Raw genomic sequence first — 11,494 nt, 5'->3', positions numbered from 1 at the left:
AAGAAAACGTCCTCTTTATTCATACAGAAAGTAATACAGTCAAACACCTTCATAACGTACAGCTGTACATAACCCGGAAATTCACGTTCAACGAAGTGGAACTATGTGCTGGTTCATTTCCCATGAGTTCAGTGTGTTACATATGATCGCCACAACAAATTCCTGGTTTAACGAATGGAATGTACAGCCCCACAAGGGCATAAATTTCTGCTCTTACGAGTTTTTGAGGTAAAAAGTAACAGACTAGGTCCAGGCACGTAGCCAGGAGCTTGTTTAGGGGGGGGGGGGGGGGGCCACGCCCATGACAAAATCCTGTATGAGGGGGAGGGGGGAGAGGGTGTCCCAGCAAAATGGAAGATTTTGGGGGGGGGGGCCCGGGCTTCATGCCCCCCCCCCCCCCCCGGCTACGTGTTTCTTAGGTACAGACGCATCGACACACTTGAATGATGTGCATGGCGTGGTATGCAGCAAATCTGTGGGGCACTGGCAGTTGTTACATGTAATTAATTATTTAGAAAGCAAACAAAGTTTTAGAAGTATTTTTTAAAGAATTTTCTTTTAATGTGAAACCATTAACTGTCCCATTGAGCGAACCGGCGTTATCAGCATTTGAAGCCACGCCAAACAGCACGTAAATACCCTTGTCCCATGGAGCGAAGCATGTAGTCTGTAGCAGGGAATTGATGGATAAACTCCCATTGGGCGCGTTCAGTAGCGGCCCCGGAGTCAAGGAGTCACTGACTCCTTCCACTGGACGGCCAAAAGTCACTTCCGGTGCACGTAACTCCGGGGCTTCGGTGTCAAGCTCCGAAGCACCGAGTCCGGAGACGGTGCACGTAGAGTCAAAGGAGCTAAAATGACGTCATTTCCTAACTGGTGACGATTTCCGGCGCTAAAAGAGGAAAAAAACAAACAATATGGCGGGATAAGCTGCTTCGGTTCTGTCGCGGGTGCGCGGTTTGCTCGCTTTTGTTAATGAAAAGTGCTAAAGTTAAAGGAGCTGTGCAACAATTTCAGGGCTTTGCTTAAATAATTGTGGAAGTTGATGCCTGACACTTCTGCAGTGAACTACAGAAAACAGATTTTGCCTGGATACCCTAGTTTTTACTTAAAAAAATGAAAAAGATCCAGGTTTTTGCCGCCTCTCAACTCGTGCATCGTCTTCCGGGTCACGTGCACAGTGACGTCACTAGAGTAGGCGCGGAGTTTCGGAAAAGTTCTCTCTTTAGAGCCATCAGCGAGCAGCGAGAACTCATCCGCTCGCGACCGCGTGACCACCCGTCCTTGCCCGTCCGGCGCTGTCCCCCTCCTCCTCCGGCTTCTGGCGGCTGTTCACGGTTTTGTAAACCTAGGATAGATGGCGCCACTAAAACTCCGTATAATAAAAGTTTTGTCGATGATACCAGGGTTTTGACGCATTTATATATATGTTGGAACGACAAGATTTATAAAAAAAAGTTACCTTTTATCGAGCAGGTATTCGCACAACTTGCTATCTTTCTTACAACGACCCAAGTGACGTCACGCCGCTTGTTTCTCATGGCCGCCGCTCGTGGCTGCAGGTCGGGAAGTATTCCAAGTTTTGCCTCGCTATTACGCGGTGGAATCGCAACATTGCGATGAAAGGAGGTGTGTTTTCTGCCATTTGTGACACAGTGAACAATATCAAAAGCAGAAAATGCCAATTCTTTCAACGTTAAAATCGTTGCACAGCTCCTTTAAGACGAGTAACGCGTTCGAATATCTTTTTCAGGTAAGGCTCTTTCGGAAAATGCATTGGACCGTATTTTGTTTGGTTTGAATATGCTAATAAACAACGTAAACGTTCATTTGACGCCGTGTCTTGATCGCCATTGCACGGAAACTCGGTGATTATCGACGATAGTCCTGTCCGCGCTGAACGAGCAAGGCAGGGTATGAACGCGACTTCGGTAGCTGGTCGGACACTCACGCAGAGCATGCTCCCGATTGATGTTGTGTTTGCGTAGCTAAATCGGGGTGCACGTTGGCTGACGCTCGCTTCGGCCGGCAAAACCTTGATCGCTGAGCGTATACGTGTGTATACGAATACATTTTATAGGAAGTTCGTTACGAAGGGCAGAACAAACGTATGGCCGTATAAAGGTATCGCAACCGGCGGGGTAGATTCGCCGAGTTCTGTATTTTCTGTGTCTGACGACGTTTTTTGTCGGCTTTTATAACAGTGCCTTTGCACCGCCAAGCGAAGGGCTCGATGGGCTCGATCGCGTTGCATCGCTTCGAACAGCAGCGCTGATGTGTACAATCACCCGCTTTTTCTTCAACGACCTCGTCAAGACTTCTTCAATACCGGCGTCAAATAAAAGCGATCGTGCTCGCCATCGTCTGCTTCCAGTTTATTCGGAGACCGTCTGGCACAGGGGAGGAAGCGGAAGTTGCGTAGAAGCAGGTTTGGAGCCGCGGGGTTTTTTGCCGTTCAGTAGGCGCTCCGATGACTCCGACTCGAGGCACTCCATTCGGAGGCAAGGGAGGCGCTACTGAACTGGCTGGCGCACGGAATAGTTCCAAGGAACGCCACCCCACAGAGAAGCCCTCTCCATGGCATAGCAGCCCAGCCGGCGGTAAGAGGGAGAGGGTGGCAGGGTTCTGCAGAGCAGCTGGCCGCAGAGCCCGCCCAAGCAGCCTACACAGGTCATACGGCCAGGCTCAGCGCGGCGCACAGCTTGTAGGAGTATGCTGCGTATACCAGTGCTTTCGCATTCCTACATGTTAGTAGTCTTAAGCGTCTTTCAGTTCTTTATTTCAGTTTATTGCAAGCATAAAATAAATTGCAAAAAACTTGGTTGAAAAATACAAACAAAGGGGTTCGGTCTTAGTTTCGAATTTAAACAAAAAACGAGCAAAATTATAACAATAGTAACTCTTAAAATTGAGAAGATATCTTTAGAGCACAGCTCTATACTCCGTTTCAAACATCGCGTGCAACGCTGGGAAAGCTACTGAAGTAGTGCGCATGAAAAAACACAAAAAAATGTGTTACTCCGCGAGATTTCGTGGACGAGCGGTATAAGGCGCAGCTCTGGCGATGCCGACGTCTCGGTGGCGGTGGTTCGAATCCACTTAGGGCGCAAAGGTTTTTTTTTTTTTTTTAATTTTTTTTCCTCGACCTATTTTTTGTGCAAGATTGTGCGTATTGCGGAAGTGCATATTTCAATTCCTTTTTTTTTTGTCGATTTTTATTGATAAGAAGGTAGGCTAGGGGCTGGTGTTCCGCTTGAACTTGCGCCGGCCTCATCAAAACGGAAGAACGGTCGAGATCCAGGGCGTCTCTATTTAAAGCCGTTTATTTACATGGTAGCGTGAAAATCAGAGAGTACCTTGAGAGTGTGGTGGACGGTCCTTTATATCACGAATACTGTGATTAGGGGACCGCACTGCCATTGGTCAGACGGCTTGGCATTCCCTCACGTGATGTGACTTCATGGAAGTTTCCTTCAGAATCGGAATACTCGCCGGTGTATGGAAGAAGTCATCCAGACGGCAGTATCTCGGTGCTCTGGTGCCGGCGCCCCCATGAACCGGGAGTGATTCACAATAGACGCGTACACAACACACGGCACTCGAGATCAGGATCGAATGTTGTTTCCTTTTCGAGGAAAGCAGGGGCCTCGGAATACAGGCACGGGCATGTGCGTCGTTTACTTAGCCGACCAAGGTTAAGGTGCCTCAGGCAGACGGAGCCGACCAAGGTTACGGTCCCGCAGGCAGAAGAACCCAGACGCTTCGGAATGCAATCACGGGCACCGCCTGCTGTAAGGTCCCGCAAGCAGACGGAGCCGTAGGCACGATTCATCACCGACACAGTTCCTTCTTGAGGCTTGTTTCACTTTGAAGCCATAAGGCCGATTTCAACACCAGAAATAACAGGTGGCAGTTCACAACACTGTCCGCGTGCTCGGAACTTTCACGTTGCGAGGTCTTCGCTTCGGGGACGCCACCTTGCCAGACACTCCGGTGTCGTTACTGACCGTCTCCAGGACCTCACGGACCGACGTCTCCGGGAAACACGTTCTTGAACTCGCGTACACGTTGGCGATCACCTGTTTGCACTTTTGCGAGATCTTCACGCAACGAATCTTCGAAAATATCCGAGCAGGAAAAGAAAGCATTCCCGCGTAAGACGCCATCTTCTCGAAACCGGCGAGGCAGGGGCAGCCGCACAACCCGAAAACCCGAAGCGAGTGCGAGTGCCGCACGAACGAAAACGGAAAATAATTTGGAGTAGTTTACATTATCTTTTCCTTTTTATTGAAAAAGAATGGTGTTCCCTCGAAATCATAAAGCCACTATTAGTTACTAGCTACAAAGACGTACACTTTTCGACTTTTTTTTTTTTTCAGGGGCCGCACTATTTTGTGGAGCGAACGTAGTCGCGGTCGGCTGTGCAAACCGGCGCGCTAGCTTTGACTACGTTGCACGCTATGTTTGAAACGGAGTATAGGTGGTCTGTTTCCGGCTTGAGCGGCGTCGGCGTAACCGTGAGTTCACGTGACCCTGATGACATCACGTGACCCCCGTGAGGTCACGAGGGTCACATGACCTCACAGTTATGCTGATGGCAATGCCGCTGGGGGGGAGGAGTGGCAGACAGGATGAGGAGGAGGGGTATGCCCTCCCCCCAGTACCCTTCCCTCTTCCTCCTCAAGAGCTGTGCTCTAATTCGGTGTTACAGGGCATTGTAAAAGGCTTTCATTTGTTTGTCCATTTGGTTCGTCGTCTTCTGCGCCTCCACCCTGAGGCAGAGAGCACATTATTACGCAACTTAACAAACTATGCTACTGAACTCCAAAGCAGACGAGGCCAGTTGTAGTAACCGATGGAACAAAAACAGTAAGGTGCGTCCCTCAAACACCCAACCTCCAGCACACACTCCGTGCTTTCCGCCGTGCTTCAAATGCACACGCGTGCTGGGGGTACTTGTGATGCTCAAGCATACCAAAGGTAGGAATCTCGCGCCAGAGGTGGGACACCCAAAGCTCCTCCCTGCTGTTACAGACCAGTATCCGAAGTCCTAGTCCCCACCGATAAAAATCGAAAATAATAATCTCAGACACAAGCTCTTGTTAGTGCTTTTTTGACTGCTTTTTTTTATTTTTGCGATTGCAACTCGATGCTGGCGTGACACTCGGCAGACGACGGTTGGACCGGTGTCGCGTACCTTGCACAAGCTGCTCTAGCTCGACTGTCGACATACCGTCGTGTCGGAATAAAAAGGACATACTAATAACAAACTGTACGTCCCATGTGTTGCTAAGGTAATCAATCCATATTACGCTTATTTGAGCTCCATATCGCACAAAACAAAAGAGATAGAATCGATGAGAGTGCCCCTTTTCGATGAGAGCGTTTGCCACCACTGCCTCTGAAGACAAGGCGATGACAAGGGGAAGAGATTGACCTGTTAACAGAAAATTGAGGGCAGCGATCGAACTATTCATACGGGAAAGCTCCAAAAGGGTTGCGCGGGCATATCCCATTCAGCAAGCCATCCGGTTGTGGGTAGACGGTCTCGATTAGGGACCGTCGGAGCAATGCTACGTCGGAATGTCTCGTCAGCCCTAGTGTCAAGCAAGCCCTTAGTGGTCACTTGGTCGGCGGGATTGTTGCCGTAGTAGTTTTTTCCGGATATCTGTGGATCTATTGTTCATGCTCGTCGTGGTCGGTTTCGAGTACTTTTCTTTTTTCTTGTTGCTTGATGTAGGGGCCTGCGTGAAGAGCAAGCAAAAAAATAAATGTCCATTGGTCGTTGCGACGAGTAAATGAGCAACGCTGTCGGTCATTTTCCGGAAAAAGGCGTCCCCACCAAATGAGAGACTCTGTTGCCCGGTTTTCTTGTAAGCATTGCCGTCTTGGTGTTTAGTGCAAAGCAGACGCAACTGTCAACCGTCACAATTAAAATAAGACTTTCTCGACTTTAGATACAGTGTTTAGAAGCTCGGGTAACATTGTTTCATTCTCTCCCGAACTGTTTTGCCATTTCTGGAGGATGGAAAAGCATTTCCTGCGACTTCACGTAAAGCTCCAGATAACTGGCAACCATGATTTTTAGCATGAAGATGGCCAAATTGTCGTTACTGTGAAGCGTAGCTTACTTAATGGTTCCACCGTTGACGAACAGACTGTTACTGCAACGTTTGACGAACCGATCGTCGTCATGAGAATATGTTCAAACATGTTTCTAGATTGCGTAGCATATTTATTAATGGTGTTCGGGTACATAAAGTATTGCTGTATTCTTTGTCAAGAAGTAGCCACTTTTCAATTAAGTCTTCATATTCTACCTACCGTAATACCCGCAAAACAGCCCACCCTAAAAAACCAAGGCAAATCGGGTGAAAATAAGGAGTAAACTAACTTTCGGTGTGCGATGAAAAAAAGTTTATAAAAATGCTAGTTGTAGATGTTGTGACCTGGGAAACTTGTAATCGCAGGGAGGGGCAAAAAAAAACAACCAGACTACTGTCCTTCCAAGTCGGCAACGTTCGCGTATCTCCCGCTGTGGCTAAGTAACACTATTTCTGTTAAGGTCACCATTGGCCAGGGCCTTTGCAGTTACTAGAAGTGGGCTATCTTTCAATATTTGTGAAGAACTAGCAAATCAGGCCAAAAATAGGGCTGAGTTATCTTTCGAGGGTGGGGCGTGTCTGGGGATATTACGGTACATATTTTTCCCATTGCTCGGAGAGGGGCTAGATGCAAGCCGTGTAAAAGTCGGTGCTTCGACATCGAGGACCGCCTCATACGTACTATTTCGGCTAGTCGTCCACCAACTATAGCATCCTCCGAGTGATTTTTTTTTGGGGGGGCCAAACTGTTTACCGTAAAATCCCGAGCAAGTGCATACTCAAAATTTGGAGATAATCACATACAACTGTGGGATGAGCACCTCTTTCGGTCAGCAATATGTAAAGATATGTCCTTTGTAGGTGTTCCGAATGTTACAAAATTAAAGAGTGGACGCTTATCGTAGAATAGGCGGATTCTCTGTATTTTACGGTACAGTAGGCTGCCGATAATTCAAACTCCATTATTTTGTACTTCTGGTTAATTCAAACAAATTTCAAAATTTGGGCTTAATTTGAATGGCGTTTTCGTGTAATATACTTTTTGTTCTCGCGGCCCCGTTGAGTGCGCTTCTTTCCGAGCACCGATGCACTACAGAAAGGCAACACCCGCGGAGCTTGCTTCCATGGGTGTTGCTTTTCTGCTGTGCACTGGCGCGTGGTGAGAAGCGCACTCTATGGGGCTTAAGCAAGCACATAAGCGATGAAGACGGGCTATGAACATATGAGCTAAATTTCTATAGCAACTTGCGAGGATGCCGTGACGTTACGGCATGGCATAGGTCCACGCCACAGAGTCCGCGCGAGTTGCCATGAAAATTGCCGCACGGTGCACCTTTTCATCACTCGTGTGCCTCCTGCTTAATAGTCCACTTTATAACTTTTGACCTGCATGATGAGCAAACTTTGTTTTGACTTGTCATGTGCTGAGTCCATGATAAACAACATTTTTGAACAACTTGTGTCATACATTTCACAAATGTTTCATGTGTGGCATACCTGCTTATGATCAGTAGGCCCATGTAGAGGAAATCATAAAAAGAAATTGCTTTGTATGTGTAGCCATTCGCATGGAAAATCATAATTTTAGCTTGGATCATATCCAAATGCATTTATTATAATTCAAACAAAATTCGTGCCTTCCTGAAGTTTGAACTGAGAGTATCTGAACTTCATTTCAGGATCACTTGACAATGGATAATGATACGACCCACATGTGCCAGCTAGTCAGTCACGTGAAAGCTCTCTACAAGAGGAGTACCTTTTGACATGAAGCTGTCACGTGCATCGCTCCACTACTGCGATTGTCCATGCGGCCGTAACATTTGCCATGTGCTAAGTTGGTGGACTTGCCGACATGTTACGTGATTGGATTGCCATCCGGTCTCGTGCTCCATTGCCTCTAGCGAGGCAGTTCTGAAATCTGTTATCATCCATGTTTTTCGTCAGTAATTAGGTTGTCAGCTGGTCGGTCGTCGGTCCTGTAGCCGAAAGTGTAGGCTGTCCTCGTCTCATCCAGTGCAGCTGTGGCCATCGTGTTTGGGGGAGAGTAATTGGTGGCAGGGTATGCTGCGGGGCGGCCAAAACAATTTATGAAAACAAATCGTATTTATTTAACGCTCATCTGCTGTAACTGCCATTGTGACCCTTGCTTGTCTCCAGTGGCCATTTCAGCTTCTTGAAAGGCTGCGCCAGCAATTAGCCATACTGATATCAACAGTATATATGTAAATGATGCACGTGAATTTCAACTGACATTGTGTGTTCTGCAACAAGAAATTCATTTTCCACATTCTGCTTTGTCTGTTTGTCAATCACATTCACTATAATGTTCTGGGGTACCGCTGAAACTGACAAGCACGTGAAAATCAAAAATAAAGTGTAGCAGCTAGTGACATTAATTTTTGGCAACAGCAGAGTTTGTAGAACAGGTGGAGGAGCTGTTTGACAAGCTAGATCTTCTATATGTTTCCACAACGAAAATAAGACTTCATCTCATAGTCACGGGAGCACACTGACAGGGAAGCATGTACCATTATTACTCCAGCTGTTCCGTTCGAATTGCACAATGTTGTACTTGTAGTCTCCCAGTGTGAATTGCCAGTCGCTGCAACACCTTGAGAAGTACAGTCAAACCCGTTTATATCGAACTCGCAAAAAAAAAAAGTCTACCAGTTCGATATAGCGAGTAATTCGATATAAAGTTTAAATGAATTTGACTCTCAAAAACCCACTTTCTGCTGACATATTACACAATGAAATAATCTAGCATCTTCTGCTGCTTTTTCTTCATTGCATCCGCAATAACAATAGTTTTCTACGCTATCGACGGACTTCAAAATGCTGAGGCCGCTGCCTTCGATATTCGCGCAATTGGGCAGGAGATCGAACTATAGGGGGCGCTCTGACCCGTTTGTTTTCCCCACGCTCGGTGTTTACTCAACACAGGGCCTGTGCACATGCCGACAGGCCTTATGGGCATGTCCATGCCATCTTCTACAATAGAGCGCGGGGCACAATTTAATGTAAAAAAAATACTTACAATCGACGAAGCGACGTAAAGTGCCGGATCTATCCTCAGCGAATGCGAGCTTGACCCACTTCGGCTTTTGTGCGGAGCTGGGACCGTGCATGCTACATTGTTCATGCAGGCCGTAGGGGAAACAAAGGGGCCCCTCCTCCCCCTCACCGGAGAACACGAACTCCAGTCGAACGCTGACGCCGCGTTCGGTTATGTCGGCCGAGCGCTGAGTCATTGTATTTGTTGTCCCCATCCGTGTAGTTGTTAAGTTAACCGCTTGGGGCGTCACGGTCTGTCCTCCTCCCCAATAGCGCCGAACTACGCCGAGAGAACGGAGCACGTACTCCGTGCTCCGCCGTTTTGCTCTGCAAGTTGGCTTTCCCCTAAGGCAGGCGGCTGCGTTGGGGGGAAGCCAGCCAGCAGAGCAAGCTGTTTTTTTTTTTTTTTCTTCCGGGTGGCCGCGTCGACTGCCCGGCAGAAAAAAAATATTCTCCAGATCAGGAGCACTCCTCGCTCTCACCCTTCTCAAGAAAATGTACCCACAAAGTCCTTTGGAACCAGAGTTCACCCTCTGCCACACACCCGCTACGCTCTCGCATCTTTTGTGGGACTGCCCCTTTCACTCCACAGCCCGCTCTCGCGCTCTCTCAACCCTCTCTCCTCCCCCCTCGACTTTCACTGAGTGGCTTATCCCGGCCAAGGTCGGGAGGGGTCCCGATTTTGGCCGGGTTCTCGCAGCAGCAGGCGTTCCTTACGTATCTGGAAGACCCCGAGGCACCTCCACTTGGATCTAGACTACTGAAGCCCCATGAGTTCCTCATCGCTGCCACTCGTCGTTTCGTTCTTCCTGGAAGCTCCCAAGCCAACTAAAATATTCTTTTTTTTTTTTGGACCAAGCAGCAGGGCGCGTTTTTGGTGCCCACTCCTTTGGTCGTTAAATAAATATGTTTCAACTCGCACACTCAACTCTTTTGCGGACAATGGAGGGAGAGGAAGCACGGAGCACCCTCCGGAAAATAGATTTTTATTTTCTTCTAAACGGTCAACGCGGCTGCCCGAAAAAAAATAAAAAGCTCGAGGTACACCTATAAGCACTTCTTATGAGTTGTGGATGCGAACGCATGCAATCCGCTCGTCTCTTCCTTTTTTCGTCTGCTGCGTACTTTTGTCGCCGGTCAGAGCGCGTGCTTCCGGGTGCGCTGACCTTGGACGCTCGCGGCGGCGGTGATGGACACGCAGCGTTATGGGGCGAGCGGTCGTGGAAACTGACGAGCGCAGCGGCCAATGGGAGCCCCATCGACGCGCGCCAGCCAAAAACCGAAGGCGAAATTCATCAGCTTTACTTCGCTCCTTTAGGATCGGGGGAAACTAGGTGCCGTTTTCGCGCTTCAAACTGATGACGTCAGCTCGCTAGCAAGCTGGCTTTCCCCCAATGCAGCCACTGTCGTTGGGGGAAAGCCATCTTGCAGAGCAAAACGGTCGAATGTCTGTTTGCACACCGGCCAAGACAAATTCACGACTTTCCTCCTCGCTTCCTCCACTTTTCTTTGACGTCGGTGCTCGTCAGACGACGTCACACACCAACTGCCAATGGTGTGCCTGATGCCTGTCTATCTCCTGCGGCTCACGTAGTCCCCTACCTTGCTACCGCAGTCACCTCGGCAGGAAGGCCAAAGAGGTCCGGCTTCGAGTGGATTTGGGAGACTCCTGCGTCGAAACGCGCGTTTCGGCCGCCCCGGCTCAGCTTTCCTTGTCAAGGTCCACGTTCGTAGCTTGAAAAAAAAAAAAAGTACGCAACAGTCAGACTTTTAGTTGTATGTAGAAACACTGAGAACTTAAGAATATATAATTTATTTTATTAAACTCCAAACCAACCAGGTTTGACCTTGAACACGACGCGCGCTCGCCTGGCCAATTGCCCCTTCACACTTGAACCTTCCCTTTCCGGTTTTCGGGATTTCCAAAGTGGCAGAGGCCTTGAGCGATTAACCGACAGCCAACAGAGCGTGTGAGTGGCACTCCGGACCACGTGATGATCAGAGCAAGGCCGCCGTGGAGGTAGCGAGGGGTAGATTAGACGGGAGGCACTTCCACCCCCCCCCCCCTCCCCTCCCCCCCCCCCCCTCCCCAGGTAACATCAATTTTAATTACATACTCTGTCGCCAAAGTTGTACAAGCCCCTACCGGTACCTTGTGTTCGTTGATTTTCGACGTATGCTACCTGCAATAGTGTCACTCTATCCTCAGGCCCCTTTCAAAAAATCTGGCAACAGCGAAAATCCGCTGAACGAGTCCAACAACATTGGGCGGCCGGCGCCATTGAGAAGGACTCCGTTGCGGCCGGCATAGTTGTTTTGACTGTAGCGTTCTT

The sequence above is a fragment of the Ixodes scapularis genome, unplaced genomic scaffold, assembly GCF_016920785.2.
Source record: "Ixodes scapularis isolate PalLabHiFi unplaced genomic scaffold, ASM1692078v2 PGA_scaffold0__279_contigs__length_252992795, whole genome shotgun sequence".
In the NCBI taxonomy this organism is placed as follows: Eukaryota; Metazoa; Arthropoda; class Arachnida; order Ixodida; family Ixodidae; genus Ixodes; species Ixodes scapularis.
The sequence above is the reverse complement of the archived record's forward strand: the minus strand, read 5'-3'. Positions refer to the sequence as shown.